Source organism: Sminthopsis crassicaudata, chromosome 5 (genome assembly GCF_048593235.1).
Source record: "Sminthopsis crassicaudata isolate SCR6 chromosome 5, ASM4859323v1, whole genome shotgun sequence".
NCBI classification, from domain to species: domain Eukaryota; kingdom Metazoa; phylum Chordata; class Mammalia; order Dasyuromorphia; family Dasyuridae; genus Sminthopsis; species Sminthopsis crassicaudata.
Window position 1 is genome coordinate 43,547,276 of NC_133621.1, and position 22,221 is coordinate 43,569,496.

Consider the following 22,221-nt stretch of genomic DNA (forward strand, 5'->3'; position numbering starts at 1 on the left):
ATTGTATACATGTGTATCTAGATAATTTTTGGACTAGACTTCTGATTTCATCTAAATAGAGATTTCTCAATGAGGAGATCTCCTCTACCATCAGAAGTGGTAGTAGGTGCTCTGCAACTTAGTATCTTGTAAAGTTGTCTGGGAATGCTAAGAAATCATGCAACTTGCCTAGAATCACACAGGAGCATGTGTGTCAGAGATGGGGATTCTGATTCTGAATGTAACCATCTATCTGCTATCACAAGCTTTCCCTTTTCTCTATATGTACCAAACAGAAATGCCTCAGCACTCATGGAACCCAGTATTTGTGGTTCATAAAAATTTTTACTTGCTAAGAAGGGGACTTATGGAGAGAAAAACAGGATAGGATACATTAACTTTATACTGACCATTTTCTTTCTTTTTTATGATACAATTTTTATTACAGCTTTTTAATTTACAAAACATATGCATGGATTGTTTTTCAACACTGATGCTTACAAAACCTTCTGTTCCAAATTTCCCTCTCTTTCCCCCCACCCCCTCCCTTAGATGGCCGGTATTCCAATACATGTTAAAATATATGTTAAATCCAATATATGTATACATATCCATATATTTATCTTGCTGCACAAGAAAAAAAAATGGATCTAAAAAGAAAAAAACCTGAGAAGGAAAACAAAAATGTAAGCAAACCACCTCAGAAAGAGTGAAAATGCTATGTTGTGGTCCACACTCATTTCCCATAGTTCTCTCCCTGGGTATAGAAGGCTCTCTTCATTACTGAACAGTTGAATCTGATCTGAATCAATTCATTGTTGAAGGGAACCATGTCCATCAGAATTGATCATTGTATAGTATTGTTGTTTCCATGTACAGTGATCTCCTGGTTCTGCTCATTTCACTTAGCATCAGTTCCTGTAAGTCTCTCTAGGCCTCTCTTAAATCATCCTGTTGGTCATTTCTTACAAAAAATTAGTATTCCATAACATTCATATACCACAATTTATTCAGCCATTCTCCAATCCATGGGCATCCACTCAGTTTCCAGTTTCTGCCACAAACATTTTAGCACATGTGGGTCCCTTTCCTCCTTTAAGATCTCTTTAGGATATAAGCCCAGTAGTAACACTGCTGGATCAAAGGGTATACACAGTTTGATAACTTTTTGAGTTCTAAATTGCTCATGGTTGGATCCATTCACAATTCCATCAATGTATCAGTGTCCCAGTTTTCCTAAATCCCCTTCCAACATTTGTCATTATCTTTTCCTGTTATATTAGCCAATCTAAGAAGTGTGGAGTACTATCTCAGAGTTGCCTTAATTTACATTTCTCTGATCAATAGTGATTTGGAGCACCTTTTCATATGACTAGAAATAGTTTCTACTTCTTTATCTGAAAATTGACTGTTCACATCCTTATACCATTTATCAATTGAAGAATGGCTTGATTTATTATAAATTGGAGTCAATTCTCTATATAATTTGGAAATGAGGCCTTTATCAGAACCTTTGAATGTAAAAATGTTTTCCCAGTTTATTGCCTTCCTTCTAATCTTGTCTGCATTAGTTTTGTTTGTACAAAAACTTTTTAACTTAATATAATCAAAATTTCCTATTTTGTGATAAATAATGATCTCTAATTCTTCTTTGATCACAAATTCCTTCCTCCTCCACAGGTCTGAGAGGTAAACTATCCTATGTTCTTCTTAATGTATTTATGATATTATTCTTTATCTTTAGACCATGTACCCATTTTCATCTTATCTTGGTATATGTTGTTAAGTGTGGGTCAGTGCCTAGTTTCTGCCACACTAGTTTCCAATTTTCCCAGCAGTTTTTGTCAAATAGTGAATTCTATCCCAAAAGTTGAGGTCTTTGGGTTTGCCAAACACTAGATTGCTGTAATTATTGAATATATTGCCCTGTGAACCTAACCTGTTTCACTTATCAACTAGTCTATTTCTTAACCAGTACCAAATGATTTTGGTGACAGCTGCTTTATAATATAGATTTAGATCTGTTACAGCTAGACCACCTTCCTTACTCTCCCTTGGCAGATAGATTCCCAAATATTTTATGTTATCAACTGTTATTTTAAATGGAATTTCTCTTTGTATCTCTTGCTGTTGGATTTTGTTAGCAATGTATAAAAATGCTAATGATTTATGTGAATTTATTTTGTATCCTGCAACTTTGCTAAAGTTGTAGATTATTAATAGCTTTTTAGTTAATTCTCTGGGGTTCTCTAAGTATACCACCATATAATCTGCAAAGAGTGATAATTTGGTTTCCTCATTACCTACTCTAATTCCTTTAATCTCTTTTTCATCTCTAATTTCCAAAGCTAGCATTTCTAATACAATATTAAATAGTAATGGTGATAGTGGGCAACCTTGTTTCACTCTGATTTTATTGGGAATGGTTCCAGTTTCTCCACATTACATATGATGCTTACTGATGGTTTTAAATAAATGCTACTTACTATTTTAAGAAAAAGTCCATTTATTCCTATACTCTCTAGTGTTTTTAATAGGAATGGGTGTTGGATTTTATCCAATGCTTTTTCCATATCTATTGAGGTAATCATATGATTTTTGTTCATTTGATTATTGATATAGTTAATATGCTAATAGTTTTTTTCTTATTTATTTTGTGGTTTGATTTATCTAGTTCTGAGAAAGCAAGGTTGAAATCTCCCACTATTATAGTTTTGTTATCTATTTCTTCTTGTAGATCTCTTAACTTTTCCTTTAGGAGTTTCCATGATATACCATTTGATGCATGTATATTTAGTATTGATATTGTTTCATTATCTATGGTATCCTTTAGCAAGATATAGTTTCCTTCCTTATCTCTTTTAATTAGATCAATTTTTGCTTTTGCTTCATATGAGAAGAGGATGGCTACCCCTGCTTTTTTTTTTTTTTACTTCACATGAAGCATACTAGATTCTGCTCCAGCCTTTTACTTTTACTCTGTATGTATCATCTGGCTTTAAATGTATTTCTTATAAACAACATATTGTGGGATTCTCACTTTTAATCTAGTTTGCTAGCCACTTCGCTTTATGGGAGAGTTCACCCCATTCACATTTATTGTTAAAATTACTAATTCTGTATTTCCTGCCATCTAATATTATCCCCATTTTATACTTTTCCCTTTCCTTTTTCCCTTTCCCTCCTCCCCAGTATTTAACTTATGAGCACTACTTGTCTCAAGCAGCCCTCCCCTTTTAGAATCTTTCCCCCATTCTTATGCCTTTCCCCTACTATTTCTGTTTTCATTTCTATTTAACCTACCCCTTCCCTTTTCACCTTTCCCCTCCCTCTTTTAAATAATGTGAAAAAAGTTTCTCTGTAAACCAAATCTGTCTAATATTTTCTCTTTGAGCCAAATCTCAATGATTCTCTCAATGAGAGAATGATTCACACAATGTTCATCCCCCCTCAAATGTAATAGGTTTCCTTTGCCTCTTCATGAGATGTCTAGAACTAACTCAGAGGCTGGTTTTGGAAATTTGTTGAGGGTCCAGGGAGAAGTTCAGAAAGAAGTGTGTGTCCTCTCCACCATCTTGGCTCTGCCCCCAGCTATTTTCTTTTTAAAAAACACTAGTATGTTTTTAGAAGTAGGAAGAGAAATTGAGGAGACTAGGAGAAAAACCTAGAAGTCTTATCCAGTTGCCTCACTGCTCTCTGGAAGTCAATATGTATGTATGAACATAAACCCTGAGTGGCAGCATTCCATTTCATATTTATTTCCTTATCATCCCAAATAATCAGTCCACAGCTGATCTAGAGAATAGGGGGTTGGGAGACAAGGGATAAGGAGAAATGTTTGAGAAAACAACTTTACATGGCATGGCTTAAGGCCCCAAAGTGATGACTAGTAAGCAAAATAAATCCCATAAGTACCCAAGTCTTCTCCTTTGATTTGAGATTTTTCTCTTTTTTCTGGCTCTCTCCAATGGACAAGGAAAATATAGCTCATTGGCACCCATCTGATATTGATGGATTTATGTATACCTGTTTTAAGAGTGAGACTCGTCAGAAACCCAGCTAATCTGATTTGATTTCCCATTTTCTTTGGTATTTTTATCTCCCTTCCTGAGACATCAGGGAGGGTGTGATCACCTCTTTTTATGGTGTTTTCATCCCTTTTTTGAGCAGTCAGGGAGGGCATGATCATCTCCTTTTATGGTGTTTTCATTTCTTTTTTTGAGCAGTCAGGGAAGGTGTGATCACCTCCTTTTTGGGGTTCTCACCTCCTTGAGAAGTCAGAGAGGTCATGACCACCTATGTTCTAAAACAAAAGAAAGCAGGAGATATTATGGGTCAGAACTCTGAACTTGAAACAAAGGATTCTTATAAGGTACTAAGTCAGTGGAATTGATAGAGATAATAGCATGGTTCAGTATGATTGATTTAATCCTACAAGGAAATGTTATGGGCCAGAACTGGAAACAAGGTAGTAGGCGGAATTGAGGGGACAATGGTTAAATCTACTTTAGCATTGATTTAATCCTACAACAAATAATGGTTTCCTAGTGATATAATAATTGGTTTATACTCAGTGTGGGGCATATAAACTAGGAGCTTTAGCCAGGATTTAGTCTGGGATATTCAGAAACCGGAGAAGGCAGGAAACCAGAGAAGGCAGGCAGGAGCTTAAGCTCTCTGAACCAAGAAGAGAGATAAGCCTCCAGAAAAATTAGCCAAGCCCCAAGTGAAGAAGACAAGACTTTGAAGGCAACAATAAAGGATTTGGACTTTAACCCCTGGCTACTCATGTAGTAATTACTGAACTGAAATAAAGGCTGCTCCCAGAGACCCCAAGGAAACCTCAACAGAGAACATTGCATTTTAAAGAGAATATTACATTTTTTTCTATATGTATCTGGTCATCCTAGTATATTCTCTTCAGCACTATACTGTTTCTGGATATTCTAGCTCCTAGCTGGATTGGTTTTTACTACTGCTGCCTTTGAAAGTGAATCACTTAAAAATACTGGGCAATCTATTCCATTTTAGGTCTATCCACTGTCCTAATTTTACCTACAAATGCTGTTAGGAAAACATGTGGACTCAACAAAAAGCTCTTTATAGAATTGTTTTCCACTGTTTTGTAAAACAATGCAGCTTATAATTCTTTATCTTACTCCTCTTTTTGGTAATTGAGCTCAAATTCTAAACCACTGATACTCTTGGCTGCCACATTTCTATTTGGCAAAGAATATCAAGTGTTTCCTGCAGAGGTGATTATTGGATTCTTCAGGCCAATTTTAGACTAGTCAACCAATATTCAGTAAAAGTTTACTATGTGCTGCCATTGTGCTAAGTGTTAAGGATACAAAGAAAGGCAAAGAAGAATCATTACCCTCAATCAGCATATATTCCACGGGGCATAATTATAACTATTTTATATCATTTAAGCTTGTCTAAGAGATGGCAGTGATCAAAGTTAATGTTTTCCCATTTGCAGTTTTAGGGAGCTCATTGCAACTGCTATAAATGCACACAATGCTTTGTCATCCTTATCTCATTTTTTCCTAGTTTAGTTTTTATTTTGACTTTTGTTCCAGCTGGTCAACAGTCTAATTTCATCCAAACAGCTGAAATGATTGCTATGCCTATAATCAGTAGTGAAGACAGTCGATTGCATTTTAGGGTGATGTCATTTGACTTTTGACATATTTAGTGCATTCAATAGTCTTCTTAACTGAAATGATTCAAACAAGTTCCTCTTGTTCAGTGATGAAGAGAGCTATCTACACCCAGAGAGAAGACTGTGGGAACTGAATGGTTTACAACATAGCATTTTCACTCTTTTTGTTGTTGTTTCCTTGCATTTTGTTTTGCTTCTCTTTTTTTCTTATGCAACACAATAATTATATGCATAAATAATGCATAGTGTATGCATATATTGGATTTAACATATTTCTATTATGTTTAACAGATATTGAATTACTTGACATCTAGGGGAGGGCATGGGGGAAGGGAGGGAAATTGGAACACAGGGTTTTGCAAGGGCTAATGTTAAAGATTTGTCCATGCATATGTTTTGAAAAATAAAAAGCTTAAATAAAAAAATAAAGTGCTCTGAAACCAGAAAAAAAGAATGTATTTATGATGTATTGGTATATGACTTCTGAATATTCTATAAGTCTTTGATTTCTTTGGGATCCCAAACAATAAATTTTACTATTCTTTCCTGTGCCTATTCAAAGTGAAATCATCAAGTTTCAAAGTAAGTAGTAACTTATTTTGGAAGGGACTGTCAACTTCTTCATGAATTTTTCCCATTTCATCTTCTTCAATGGATTTTCATTCCTGAATTACAACTATCTTCAAAGTGAACAGTCTTTTCTGTTTTCTCTTGTTTCTCCTCTTTCATGACTAACTGTTCTTTTTCTTAATCCAATGTGCTGATTTTATCAAGACTACACTTGCTAGTAAAGTATTCTCAACTGAGTGGGACAGTCTTCTCTTTCTCTATTATTTCTCTTAGTGATCTTATCAATTCAATATACAGATGACTCTCCTATCTACATTTTAAGTTATGACTTTTCTCCTAAGTAGGGCAGCTAGATGATACAGTGGATAGAATGGCAGATCTGAAGTAAGGAAGACTCATTTCCTGAGTTCAAATCTAACCTCAGACATTTACTAGCTGTGTGATATTGGCTAAGTCATTTAACCCCATTTGCCTCAGTTTTCTCAGTTGTAAAATTAATTGGAGAAGGAAATGGCAAATCCTTCAAGTACCTTTGTCATGAAAATTCCAAATGGTCTCACAAAGAGTCAGACATGACTAAAACTACTAAACAGCAACAAACTTCTTTCCTGAACTTCAATCTCACATTCCCCAACTTGCCATCCCAAACTGGATGCCCCATAGACATCTTAAATTAAATATACTTAAAGTAGAACACTCATTATATGTTACCCAAAACTTCCATGATTTGCTATTACTATTGAATACAAAACCATCTTCTCAGTCTCAGGTAGTTTTTTCAACTTTTTAATTATAGGTCATCATCTAATCTTTTAACAAGTTCTGTCAATTCTACCTTTGATATATCTCTTGTACATACAACATTCTCTCTTCTAGCACTATTTTTGTATAGGCCTTCATCACCTTATGCTTGAATTGTTGCAATAGCCTATTGGTGGGTCCCCCTACCTCAGGTCTCTGCCTAATCCCAGTCACCCTTCATTCAACTACAAACTATTTTCCTCAAGCATGGTTTTAACATGTCCCATTCTATTCAGTAAATTCCAGTGGCTACCTATTACCTGCAGACTCAATCACAAAGTCCTCTGCTTACTTTCAAAACACATCATAACTTGACCCTTTCTGCCTTTCCAATTATACTCTATAACCATCTACTCTGTGTTCCAGTAACAGCGGCCTCCATGCTGTTCTTCAAACACCTTCCAATTCCATGCATTGTTCACTAGCTGTTTCCTATAGAATATTTCCTAGAATTCTTTCCATTCTCATCTCTTCCTCCTTGCTTCCTTGCTTCCTATATAATGTCAGTTAAAATCCTACATTCATTTTGCGTTTCCTTTACCCCCTTAATTCCCTCTGAAATTATTTCCCACTTACTGTGTATATAAGCATTTAGTCCAACGCCTGGTACATAAGTGAGAATTAATAAATTGTCTTCTCCATAAAATGATGTTTCTCTTAACCTTTGAACTAAGAAACTAAGAAAACAATGCCTGTTTTCATTTGAATAGAACCTGTAAACCATTGTTCCATTTAGATATAATGTCTTTATCTCTTCCTGTTTCATTTGTAGTGAGAAAGTCAACATGGAAATTATCCAATGCTACCAGCAACATATCAAATTTTTGATCGTGAGACTGTGAGTCAACAAAGAGTACCAGACCAACAGTTGAATTAATGATTGTTGTTAGAAAGGACTCCATTGATAAAATGCTTTACATATTTTTGAGCCTCACAATAACAATTTGAAGTAGTTTCAATCCCATTTTATATAGGAGGAAATTAAGATTCAAAAGAGTTAAATGACTTGGTCAGTGAGTGGGTCACAGAATGAATAAAGAGGATTTCAACCCAGTGGTGAGTTTCTTAGATGAACTAAAAAACAAATAACAGCAAAAAACAAAACTACGCACCTTCCACTCCCCTTTCTTTTTAGTTATTACTTTGTTACCATTTTTGTTTTATATCTTCTTTATTTCCTAACATATCTATCTACCCCCTTCTCTCTCCACTGAGCTATATGTTATTTTAAAATTAACCTTTTTTTAAATAAAGGGAAAAATGTCAGAGAAATTATCCAATATACCAACTATGTCTCACAGCATATACAATATTCCATATTTACAGTGTTCCATCTCTGCAGAGGAATGTCAGAAGTACACCTTGGCTCTTTTGGGGTTTCAGACTTGGTCCTTTGTATACAGACAGGTCCAGTTTCATTTTATGTTTTGGTTTTATTCATATTTATCCTTGGTTCATTTATATTTCTGGAGACATATTCTTCTAGCTTGGGTTACTTCACTTTTTCAATTTCTCAAAAACTTCCAGGCTTCTCTGAACTCTTACATTTTTTATATAATGTACCTAGCTAATTTCAAATTAAAGATTGCTCCCTGTTTTCCACCACTCTCACACTGCAGAAGGAGCTTTATTTGACTCTTTCTTTCTGCTTCATGAAGCAAATTTTATATCAAATTTAAGATTTCCTTTCTATAAAAGCATGCCTTTTTGGGGTAGGGTAGAGGAGATAGAACAAGGTTAAAGCAGTAGAAGTGGGCATCATGGCACAGAATTGTAGTCCCTGCTACTCTAGAGACTGATATTGCTGAATTGTTTGAACTTAGTAATTCTGGCTGCAGTTTAAAGCTAATCTGGGAGTCTACATTAAATCCTACACCAATATGGCAAGCTCCTAGGAAGCTAAAGAAGGTTATACCAACCCAGCTAGGAAAAAACTAGTTAAAGCTTTCATATCCCTCAGGAATGTGATTAGGCCCACAAGAGACTACTGTATTTTTAAGCTGGTGAGATAGTCTCTCTTTCCACCATCACCCCCAAAACAGTGGGGAGTAAAGAAGAATAAAAAGAAATGTAAAAGTCTCTTTAGCAACATCATATTCTTCCTTGATCTTCCACTTAGCCTAATCCTACTTTCTACCACATAAAAATAATTCCTGTGCAGGGAAAAAAAAATAAAGACCCCTATTTATGCTCATTCTGTTTAAAAGTTCTTTTTAGATGAAGTTAGCAATAATTAGAAAATATTATTTCTAGAAGAAAATTCTATCAGCAGTTCAATAACAAGAAGTAATTCCTAGTCTTCAGAATATAAAAAAAATCTGAAGGGCTAAAAACTAACTCCAAGAAATTTACATGTTTATAAATATTATATATATATATATATATATATATATATATATATTTCTGCTATGTTTTGTCTCTCTTTGTTCCTTTAATATTTACTTGTTGAAAATACAAAAAAAAAATCAAAGGGTTGTATGACTGGTTAGAGCCTTTAACCTTTTTCTCACAGATGTGAGAGATGGAGACAAAACATATCTTAGTGTCAGTTGAAAAATGACTGAATAAGAACAAAGAGTACTTCTTATTGGTTTGACACATTAGATAGGAAAATCTCTGGTATCTCTTCTGGATACTCTTTACTAACCCAAGAAGTGAAGCCAGTGTTAGAACAGGCAAAACCAAATAATTAGAATGCAAGACCTGAAGTGAGGAAAGCTTAAATTCAAATCCCACCTCATACATTTATTAGCTGTAGGACTTTGGGCAAATCACTTAAACTCTGCCTGTCCTGGTTTCTTCATCTGTAAAATGGGGGTAATAATAGTACCTCCCAGGGATGCTGTAAGGAGCAAATAAGATATTTGTAAATACACTGATTGGTTGTTGTCCTTTGTTCTCAAAGAGGGCCAAATTGAATTACAGTGTGTCTGACTGTGGCTGGTCAGACCAATATGAACTCAGAATGCTCCACCAGAGGGCGGACACAAACAGTCTTTAGGAACGCTTGGAATGGATTCTCCACCTCGAGTTTCGAGTGACCAAAGAAGATTTGCATAAAAAAATTGGAATATCATCTAGGAATTTCTAATAGGAAAAAGGAGGGAGACAAATTGTGAAGTATGATGTTAGCATGGAATCTGCCTGAGTTTAGGAAATGTTTCATTCTTTGTGTGTTTTTCCCCAGTGTCTAGCACAGAGTAAGGTACATAGAAGGTACTTAATAAATGATTACTGATGAATGTATGATCAGATGGAAAGATGATATATATTTAGGCTGAGAGCTGCAGTGTATTCCATTAAATTGTGAGCTTCTCCAGAGTAAGGGCTATCTTTTGATTCTTTTCTATATCCCCAATGCTTAGCAAAGTGCCAAGTATAAAGTAGGCATTTAATAAATGTTTATTGGCTGAAGTTGTCCAAGGAAATGTTCAAAGAGACCAAAGAATGTGGTCAGAATATTGGGTGAGTCCTCAAAAGAGAATTCATGGAAGGATGTAGAGAAGAAAATGTATGTTAACATGCTGGGTGACCATAATATCACTATGAAATCTCCTATGATCTTAGCAAAAAAAAGCCAGTGACCCGTCATGTTATTTATCTGTTTGGAGATATTCCCAGGGGGTGGGAGTGGGGGCAGTTGAGTGGATATAAATAAGGAAGCCCTAATGGGAGATATTACCAAATGAGTAATTAGAATAGTCAAGTACAGAGGAAGTATGCAAAACAATTTTGATGAAATTTTATTAGAAGAACACATTTACCAAACAATACTTTAATTAGGCCTTAAGTTTCCTGAGGGGTTCTTGAGGTATTTGTCTTTATACCTGCAGTAGCTAACCTAGTTCCTTATAAAGATTAAGTGCTTGATAAATGCTTATTGGATTTGATTTGAAAATTAAACCCTCCTAAGTTTGTGATATGTATATACATATATAGAATATAAATGGAACAAATACTTGAATTAAACTTTGGGTTTTTTTTAATTACATTAATTCTAAGAGAATAAGGCAAAACACAAGCAAGCCTAAAAAGTAATGGTTTTGGAGCCAGGGGACCTGAATTCAAATTTTCCCGGCCCTCTTTCTAAATAGCCAGTGTCCTTATACAAGATGCTTCATATCACTCTGGCCCTAGGCTTCCTCATTTACAAAATGAAGAGCTTGGATTAGATAGCCTCCCCTCTGATATTAAATCTCTTCTCTTGTGATTCTACATTCAGAAAGATGACTAGAGCACTGCAGGTCTGGAATCATCAAAGACATTCTGCTGAGACTATGGTCCCATTCTATCTGAGGCACAAGAGTAGTCTCCAGAAGAGGTTCCAGCAGGTCACAAACAAGGGGAAGAAGCTCCTGATTAACCTTCTGTTAACCAGAAAAATTAAATCAAACTTCTATTTTCTTTCATGAATTAATTCTAATTAGAATATTTCTGAACATAAAGAATCATTATCTCTTACTTTCTTTCTCTTCCCCCTCCCTCTCTCTCATTCTCTCTCTGCTTTGTCTCTCTCCCTTCTTTCTTCCCTCCTCTATATTCTCCCTTTCTTCTTCCCTCTTCTATATTTCTGTTTCTCACATGTGGTCTCTGTCTCTATCTCTGTCACTGTCTGTTTCTCTGTCTCTATATTTCTTTCTTTTTTCCTCCTCTTCCTCTGTTTTTTTATCTCTCTCTCCCTCCCTTCTTCCTCTATATATCCCTTCCATGCAGTCTGTCTCTGTCACTTGTCAGTTTCCATGTGTGTCTTTCCCTCCTTCTCCCCCTCCTTTGCCTTCTCTCTCCTCCTCCTTCTTCTATATCATTCTCTCTCACTCTCTCTCCTTCCCTCTCCCCAGCCCCTTTCCCTCTCCTCTCTCCCATTCTTCCTCTCCCATTCTCCTTCTCCCTCCCCTCCCCTCACACACACACAAGCACACATACATGGCCTACATCAAATTCTCTAAAACTATCTACATGGACAATGAGAAATAACAATAAAATGGAATAGAAACTTGATCATGCAAGCTTTTTTTAAAAGAGCTTTTAGGTGAGTGTGGAGTGAAGGCCTAATAAGGGACCTGATTAATGTTCTATATTGATAAAAATTATATGTAACTAAATGGAGGCACCTGCCTATACCCTGGATCCAAGAATTGGCAGTCATACAATATAGCCAGCCCAACATATAGTGCTCTGCAGAGAAATTGGAATGCAGGGAAGTCTTTCCCCCTAAGGTTTCATTAATGTATCCAAATTCTAAGCATCACAAACTGAAAAATGATCATTTAAACCTATAAAAATAGTTTTCACACTGAAAAATGAGAGAAATCATTGCATATGAAATATTTGACTGAGCAGCCTTTAAAAATAATTGTTAGTGAGCTATTGATACTAGTTATTATTCTAAAGGTAAATACATCAAAAAAATTTGTGATTTCATAGATATGAAAACTTTTCACCAACAGAGACTGAAATCTTTATAATTTAGGAGATGAATGGTAGTGAAGTGAAGTGCCTGATGTTTAGAGGGATCCATGCTACAAATGCCCATATATTTATGGAGGGGGAAAGCAAGAGATCTGATATTTTACAAGGATAGCAAACTCCTGGTAGAGAAACTTTCTCCACTGATGAAAATTTATAATTGTCTATAACAGAATATCAGAGAGTTTCTGGAGTACTGAGAAATCATGTTCCCACACTACTAGAATTTGTCAAAGACAAGAACTGAACCCATATCTCTCTGATTCCAACACCACTTTATCCATTAGACAATGGAATAATAAATTTGAGCTAGAAAGCAACTTAGAAGCCATGTAGTCTAATCTGTTAATTTTATGTAGGAAATTGAAATTGATGTCTAGTGAAGTTAGGTGACTTACATAAATTCACACAGATAAAATGACTGAAGCAATATTTGAACCAGGAATTGACATCAAAATCTAACCTCCTTTTCACTGAGCCATGCTGTCTTCCTATATGTAGCACTCTATCATATTATTTTATATATTACAAACTTGCCAGAGCTGGGATTAGAAAGTAGGTCTCTTGACTCCAGATACAAGTTTTCTTCTTCCAAATTCATTGGCCTTTCTAGTGAATCACATTAGTAATAACCCCTAATTATGTACCTCAGGTACTTCCGGGCCTTGATTTCTTCATCTATTCGCTGTCATCATACTTATTTTTCTGTGAAATTTATCCCTATTCTAAGTATTCTAAACTGAAAAATGATCATTAAACTTGTAAAAATAATTTTCACATTAAAAATGAGATAAATCACAGCATATGAAATATTTCACTGAGTAGCCTCTAAAAGTCATCGTCAGTGACCCCATCTTATGCCATTGCTATAATAAAATCATTTTGCCAATCTTCAAATGAAATATTACGATGTGCTATAATTATCATTAAAATCAGTACAGAGAATACTGATTTAAGATTTAGGTATAAATCATGGGCAAGACTAGGTAAATCTCAGTCTCCTTATTCTTAATATCCATTTAAATATTTAAATGAGTACCCACAGGACCTTTTCATAGAGTTTTGTGAGAGTCAAAAGATAAAGTATGAAAGGTGCTTTTTAAATTTTTATATGTATAAATATCAATTGTTAAAGAGGAGACAATGTTGTAACATTTAACTTGACTTACATAACAACTTCTCATTTGATTCTCAAAATAATGCTAAAAGGTAGATTCATCATTTCCCAGATGAGCAAACTAAGGCAGAGATGAGTAGGCTGATTTGGGCAACAACACAAATAATAAATGGCAAAGATCAGATATTTTATCACAAATTCAGTGCCACCATTAGACTGTAAGCTCCTTGAGGGCACACTGTCACTTGCCGCCTTCTTTTATTTATTTATTTATTTATTTTTTTTTTTTTGGTACCACTAGCACTTAAAACAGTGCCTGAAGATAGTAGGTGATTAATAAATATTTACTAATTGATTGCCCTTCCCTTTACATCACAGTTACCTCATTTTCATTGATGAAATCTCTTTTTTCTGAACAGATATAATATGGGATATTGATGATTACTACAAAATCTGCAATAATGAACAACTCCAGCCTTTGTGTCCTACATACATCTTTTTCCCCATAATTGTACTTGAATTCTTTCCCTCATTCATCTGCTTTGTCAGATTTAATTCTGTCATATGAGTAAAATGTATACCTTCCTCTTCCCAGAAGTAAGTCCACCATATTCCTAGAACCTTGTCATAAATCACCATAATGAAGGTTTCCTTGAAATGTTTCTCCATTCAATATGAAGGATATAAATATCTCCAATTCATAATGGTCCAAGGTAAGAGGAAAAAATTACCAATACAACTGAAATCCATAAAAAATATAAAAAATTCATTTCAGGCTTTAGTGGTGATCTCTTCTACATTTAGGTATTTTAGAAAAATTTTGGTCACCAATAAGGCACAATTTTAAAGCCAGGTTAATCACTGGTGTCTAATGTATACCCCACCCCCAACTGCTCCCATCCTGTTCCTCTGAATATGATCTAACAAAATTATTCCTAGTATGGGTCAATGATTAAATATTATATCCCAAAGAAATATTGATGTAATGGCCAGGAAGGCATCTTAAGAAAGTGCTGTGGAGAGCTTAGAGCTTGTTCAGACATGAAAGATGCCAAGGTTATCTAATTCATTCCATGCCATTGCCAGTTGTCTTGATTTTTGTCTTGCCACTGGACTTTTTATGACTCTGGGAGAGAGATTGAGGTTGACAGCTTTGTGTAATTATGTATTTTTTGTAATTATGGATTTAAATCCAATTCACAAATTAGTTAAGACATAACCCCATGATATGATTGGTCCCCTTTAAAATGTAAAATGAGTAATTTGCATTATGAAGAGAAGAGGCTGAGTGGGGTTCAGTAGATAGATCCCAGAGCCTGAAATCAGGAAGACTTGAATTCAGATCCAATTTTAGACACTAACTATTGATCATGGCCAAGTCACTTTGCTTCCATGTTCCTCATATATAAAATGGGAATAATAATTGCAACTACCTCCTACAGTTGTTGTGAAGATCAAATAAAATAATAACCACAAAACCCTTATCACAGTATCTGGAACATAGTACATACTAAATTAATGTTAGCTATAATTATCACTGCTTGGGAATGAAAGATTTTCTAATGGTAAAATTATAAGCACAAAGATTCGGTAGAGGAGATTAAAGGAAGTCAATCTCTCTGAGTCTCAATTTCCTCATCTGTAAAATATCTCCTATTGGAATGTAAGCTCTTTGTAGGCAGATGATAACAATAGTCCTAAATTTTCTAAAGAGTTATAATTTGAAAGACAGCAAACATAATAATAATGACAACTCACATTTATATAGCATTTTAAGATTTGGAAAGTATTAAATGACTCCCCTGCTTTAGATATACCACTGCAATGGAACAGTTCCTTCCTGAATACAACATTGATCATGCTATACTTCCTACCTATCATACTTCTAACCTTCCTTTAAGGTCTGCCTCCTGTTCTACCAGCTCCATGAAACTTTCTTAAAGCATCTCAATCCAATAGCGTTTCTAATCCCTTTCATTTCTTTTCTAGCAATTATTTTTGGTCTATGGGATTCATTGGCCATTTATGTTATGTTGTTTGTTCATTCTCAATGATGTGCAATAAATACTAGGGTGATGTCTTGATTTTTTTAGTGAATTGAATTTAACTGAGGCAGAGTTGCGCAAAATCATCAAAACCATGCTCTTCTCTACAATCATGTGATCCAGTGGCAAGACATAAGTCAGGATGACTGGTGATGGCTCAGGATTTAGTGGGAGACGTAGGCCTTTTTAAATTAAGGTCTTTCTTCTTAAATAAATATAGTGGAAAGAGAAATGAAGTCAGAGGATCTGGCTTTAAGAACAGAAACATCTCAGAATTTTAATTGTATTCATCCATTAAATAGGAATAATTTCATTCTCCTGACTATCATCAAACTAAAATGCCAATTTCTACAAGGAGGTATTCTGGATCTTCTTTAATATTAGTGCCTTCTTTTGGAGACATCTTATCTGTATTTTGGAGATATCTCCTATTGGAATGTAAGCTCTTTGTAGGCAGATCCATTCTTGCCTTTATTTAGATCCCTAGCGCTTATCACAGTCACTTAATAAATACTTATTCTCTCACTAACTGACCTGTATTACCTCTTATCCAAGGCTATTTTGAGGATCAAATAGCAATGTAAGTGAAACCATTTGCAAACTTTACAGTCAGTGCCTTATAAATTTCTAGTATCATTATCATTGCAAGGTCTTTGAAGGCAAGGTTTATATCATTCTTTTTAATTCTCCAGTAGGAAAACAGAACCACACCTTGTCCATAGTAGGGTTTTGATAAATGTTGATCTAAAGACATATCAAATGAATGAAAAAAATTGCTTAAAATAGCTACAGCTCTTAGCTAGGCTTAAAAATCTAAGTTCAATAAAAGAAAGGAATAAGACTGTACAACACACTCTAATGGGATTTTTCTGTATCTCTTCTTTCCTTTACCTGGTATTACATTACTTTGAGAGCACAGGAATACTTAGTACTAGTGTGCAGAGGAATTATACTGTGCCCTTGGGAATGATCCTGTTACATTTTCTGTTGGCAGCAAAAGTAAAGGCTTGGGTCTATTTCCCTTCTTGAATCACAAGGAAGACACCCAAATATTCAATTCTAAATCTGCACTGCCCAAACTTCTCCTTTTTCTGGTTCCCTCAACCACCCCAGGCCCATAGCATGATGTCGGGACAGTTACATAATGAAGCAAATAGAGGGCTGCTCCTAAAATCAGAAAGACCTGAGTTCAAATCAAACACTGAAAGGTGGGAACTTCAGTCTGCCTCAGTTTCCTCAGTTGTAAAATGAGAATAAGAACAGCACTATTTTCCAAGGATTGTTATAGGCTCAAAGTAGATATTTGTAAAGAGCTTAACACAGTGCTTAGTATATAGCAATGCTTAATAAGTGCTAATTCCTTCCCATTTACCAACCCTCCAACATACCTTGTTATAACTCAAAAGCAGACTGACTCCAGGCTGTAACTGTTGACTTCTTTCTTCTCCCAAAGCTATGCTTATTTCTTGCATAAAACAAGCCAAGTTTGTAACTTCTGAGCCAGTATTTACTGAAATCCTACTACATGACACTGATCTCCTAGCTGATTGTCTATCAATCAATTCCAGGCAGGTTAATTTTCCCCATGCTGGGAATGCTTTCCTTCTTTTCTGTGTCCTGGCTTCCTTCCAGTTCCAGCTAAAATCCCACTTTCTACAGGAAGCCTTTCCCAATGTTCTTTATTGCTAGTGCATTCCCTCTGTTGATTTTTTCCAAAAACTACATTACATACATATATACACACATACATTTATGTTGCTTTTACATTTTACATCATTGTATCATATTATTTTCCCCATCACACTGTGAGATTCTCAAGGGCAGGGGCTGTTTTTTTCTTTACTTTTCTTTGTGTCCCCAGCACATAGCATGGTGCATGACATACAGTAGGTGCTTAATAAATGTTTATTGACTGAATATGCTGGTATGATGGAATACATACTCAAAAGAATAAAACATGGTTCTTTTCCTCAAATAACATAAAATGATGGGGGAGGGGAGAAATTGAAAAAAAAATCTATACTGTTCCTTATTGGTATTCATTTCATATACATTACATGAACATCATCACATTTTTATATGACTTATATGTCCAGAATAGCTAATGGATAATCTCTGACAGTAAGTATAGAATCTAGAGCATTTGTGCTGAATCTCACTAGATGAAATTCAATGGAGATAACTATAAACTCTCGCACTTAGGTTCAAAAAAATCAACTTTAGACGTGTGCCATTGAGGAAGCATAATCAGATAGCAATTTATCTGAAGAAAATTGGTGACTTGGGCAGAGCACAAACTTAGAATGACTCAACAGTGTAATATGTCGGCTAAAAAAAGTCAACTTGGACCACTTTATGATAGGCATAGCTTTGAGGAACAAGGAGTTAATAAATTGTCCCACATCTACCTTTATTTTGAAAATAAAAAAAGAAATTGATAAAAGCTAAAGAGTATTCAGAATTTTAAAAAAAGGTGGGAAAAGCAACTAGGTGGCACAATGGATAGAGCACCAACTCTGAATTCAGGAGGATCTGAGTTTAACTCTAGCTTCAGACACTTAACACTTCCTGTGTGACCCTGGGCAAGTCACTTAACCCCAATTGCCTTAGCCAAAAAAAAAAAAAAAAAAAAAAAAGGATTCAGAATACAGAGCCTGGATGCTGAAGAGCCTTGAGTTCATATAATATAAAAATTGGTTAAAGGAAATGGGAAATACTTGACCTGCAAAAGAGAAAATTCAGAGGACATAAGAGCCATGAATTGCATCACCTTTAGCCAGACTAGTGTACTCTCTTCAAACTTTGCTCCTGTTTCTGCTTTCTAGTTCCAGACAGACTAAATCTAACAACTTTTCCACATGATGACCTTGTGAGTATTGAAAGATAAAATATAATAAATAATATTTTAAATAAATAATAAAAAATATATAAAGATATCCTTTGTGAATCTTTTTTTTACTTTATCAATTTCCTTCTTCCACTGTGTCATCTGAAACTAATCAGATAGTAGTTGTTTGCTTTGCTTTATATGGAGCAATAGAGGCATTGAATGTCCCTATCTTAAGAGTGCTTACTTGTGTGGCCAAAATGAGAGAGACAAACACCTAATAAGTGCATACAAGAGAACATCCATATCTCCTAGGGAAATTTCTTCCCTTAAATATCAGGAATTGATTCATTCTTTGACTCCACAGTCCCCAGTATGAAATACTTATTACTTAATCAAGAATTTGTAAAGTAATTTGTAATTTGTAATGTAAAAGGTAGTATGGATAATGCAAAAGATTAAGAAGGAAATTTAAAAAAAAAAAAAAAACACATAGTTGGTTCTTAATTGTAAGAGAACCCATAACACCATATCTTTCAAAAGCTTTCTTGTGGAAAGATTGTTTCTTTATATTTGTATCTTCAGTGCAGTAGGTGCTTAATAAATGTTTATTGATTAATTAGAGCATTTGAGACCATGGCATAGAATTCCTGCCCCAAAAAGGGGGGAAGAAAGGATTAAACAGAATAACACTGCCATGCAATATAGACCAGAAAAGAGGATGAAAGGAAACAAAATACTTCAGATTTTTCTCAGAGACTGCCTGTCTAATGTGGAGCATTCTAAGATATTATGATGCAGTGGGGATACAGAGGGAACTATCTTGCATCTTCTACTCCTATATCTGTTAGCGTGATTTTAAAACTTTATTCCCTAATCCAACCTAGGATACTTTCCCAAGTTAGTAAATTTCCAAAATAAGGGGAAGAACTGGGACTTGGAAAGGAAGGTCACAGAGGATAAAGGAAGGAAGCAAGACATAAGCAAAGCCGAACTCCAGGAACAAGCCCCAGCTTCCAGCGGTTCACAGAAGCACTAAAGTAGGCTCAGGCTCTCCAGAGCAAAGAGAGTTTTTAAAAGCTCTTCATCAATACTAGATTTAAGAGAAGCTTTCTAGCTCAGCAAGAAATCTACAGGATTCTCGCTGTAAATCACGCGGAGGAGGGGGGATTGCATGGTTTGGGGTGTGGGTGTGCTTCTTAAACTTTCAAAGGCAGGCAAATGATTTGGCCCCAAAGAAAGGTGCACATAAGAGTTTAATGCTTCTACAAATAAAATCATGATTTCTGGCAGAAAAGACTCGGGTCCAAACACATAAACACACTTGCAGAAGTTAACCTAAAGCCAAGGCATTTATTTAAAAGGGAGGAGGAGCTTCATTAAAACACCAGCACTAAGAAAGTCACCGCCACAGAAAGGAAAACAGCTGGCGGCTGATCAATTTGAACACACAGGGGCTACTGTTTTATTGGTCTGTAAATAAAAGGACTGAGAGCTGGAAGGAGAGGTGGGGGGGGGGGGGAAGAGGGGGTATGAGGATTCTAAGACTAGGAATAAAACTACGAACCAAGAATTGACAGGGGAATACATGGAAACAACACTGATGACATGGAGATTAGAAGGGCATTCAGTGGAGGTTTCTTTTTCACACACACTTCCCCGCCCCCCTACACACACACACACACACACACACACACACACACACACACACACACACATTTGGGGCTACTCCACCCCAGCAGTTCTTTGCAGGTCTACCCCTGCAATGAAATGACAGCTGTTGGCAAAACTGAGAAATTTTCTTAAATGGGAGGAGAGAGTGGATATTCCTTGACCAAATCAAAGTCAGTGAGGTGCTATGAATTGAAAGGAGAAGGAGAAGGAGGAGGAGAGAAGAAGAGGAAGAAGAGAAGAGGAGGAGGAAGAGGAAGAAGAGAAGAGGAGGAGGAAGAGGAAGAAGAAGAAAGAAGAAGATGATGATGATGACAGTAATCCGAAGAAGAAAATACATGCTATGAAAAGACAGTTCAGTTGTTTATTGGATTGGATTGGGAGAAGGGAGAGGTGCCTCCTGCCTTTTGGAGTTCCAACTCTTTGGGCAGCACATTAGCAGGATGCGGGGAGGGGGTGGCCGTGAAACACTGGGACTTATCCTCCCGGGGTAAGACCCCACCCCCATCCTATCCTAGTACAATTTCAAAGCTCTAAAGTTAGCTTTTATAACTGGAGAGACACTTGCAGGAACAGAGCTGCTAGTAGGAAGAGGAAGGCTGCAGCCCCGGGAAAGGAAGTGACAGCTGCCTGTCCCGCAACTGCACCCCGGAGACCCCAGGGCACCCGCAGCCGCGACGTAACTCCGTCCCTCGAAAGCCGCAGCGGCGCGAGGGAGGCAGGGGCGAGCTGGGCATAGGAGCAGCCTAGCTCCCCCTCTGCCGGGGCCCCTCCTTCCCTCCACCCGCCCGGCGGGACTGAACCGCCTCTGCAGGGCAATCCGGGCCCCCGGGCCCCCGAGCACGCCTCCCCCAGTCTCCAGCTTCTCTCCCTTAATGGAAGGGTCGCTTCTCTCGCCCTCCCCTAACCAAAGCCGGGACCATCAGCCACCTCACATCTTCGCAGTCCGCGCGCCCTTCGCCCAGCGTCAGCGGCCGCAGCACGGACTCAGTAGCACCAAACCTCGAGGCCTCCAAAAAACGATGGAAAAAGGCCCCGAGGTTACGAAGGGTCGCCTCTACTCACCCCGAGCAGCGAAGAGAAATGCACCAAAATGGAAGCCGGGCAGAAACTTGGTTCATCGATCCCTGGTGCCCCGGGCTTCCCTGGCACTGGCACAGACTCGGACGCCGGGCAGGGGTCAACAAGTCCTTCCTTCTAGGCGGCGCTGAGCAGCCTCACGTCCAAAGCTGGGGACACAGCTGTCGGTTAAGAAGAGCGCACCGCACCCACCCTGCAGCCCTTGGGTCCCCTCGGGGCCGCCGCGCTCGCTCCTTCCTCCCGTGTGCCTGCGGCTGCCTGGCCCCGAATCCTCCGGTGGGCACCGCGGCGAGGACGAGCAGAGGGGAAACGAGCGAAAGGGAGCCGGCGGCAGCTTCGGGTGCCCCGGGGCTCGGAGGCGCAGCCACGTCCGCGGAGGCTGCCCAGGCTCCCGGGAATGCGGAGAGGAAAGGAAAGGAAGGGAAGGCGAGGAGGAGGAGCGGCGAGATGGGAAGTGCCCGCGGAGGAGGCGACAGCTAGGCGCAGCCTTCCCCGCACTGCCCCAGGGCGCGGGTGCCTCCGGGGCTGGGGAGTGCCCGGAGCCGGCTAGGGCAGCGTAGAGCTTGGCTGCGCTGCCAACCGCGGGTGCCCCGGCTGGTGCGGCCGCAGCTGCTGCTTAGACGCTCGGGGAGAGGATGGGAACTAAGAGGAAGAAGGAGGCTGGCTGGCGCTGGCGCTGCCACTGCTGCTGCTGTAGCTCACGCTCCCCACAGCTGAGCCGGGCCGCCCCTGCCGCTACTGCTGACACCTGGCCGACACCCGCCGGCCAATCAGAGGAGCCCGGGGCGGGGGCGGGGAAGGGGCGGGAGGAGGCTCGCGGGGCGGGAGGAGGCTCGCGGGGCGGGCGGGAGGGCGCGCGCACGCTCGCATTCTGACACAGAGACACCCGCACCTTGCGCGGGCCCTGCCGCTAGGCACGAGCCGGAGGACGCGCCACTAACCCCCTTCCTCAACGCACCAGCCCTGACCCACCCTTTGGCCCCCTTTCCCCCACTCGGGG

At 38.0% G+C, this 22,221-nt stretch overlaps 1 protein-coding gene across 3 annotated transcripts in view; it reads right to left on the reverse strand.

Moving 5' to 3' along the window:
• The window catches only part of MYRIP (myosin VIIA and Rab interacting protein), a 403,539-nt gene extending 381,617 nt beyond the window's left edge, over window positions 1–21,922 (reverse strand). For all 3 annotated transcript variants that reach the window (XM_074272194.1, XM_074272195.1, XM_074272193.1), the window contains exon 1: window positions 21,207–21,922. The gene's annotated coding sequence lies outside the window, so the exon portion shown is untranslated. The remainder of the gene's footprint in view (window positions 1–21,206) is intronic.
• Window positions 21,923–22,221: the final 299 nt, after the last annotated feature.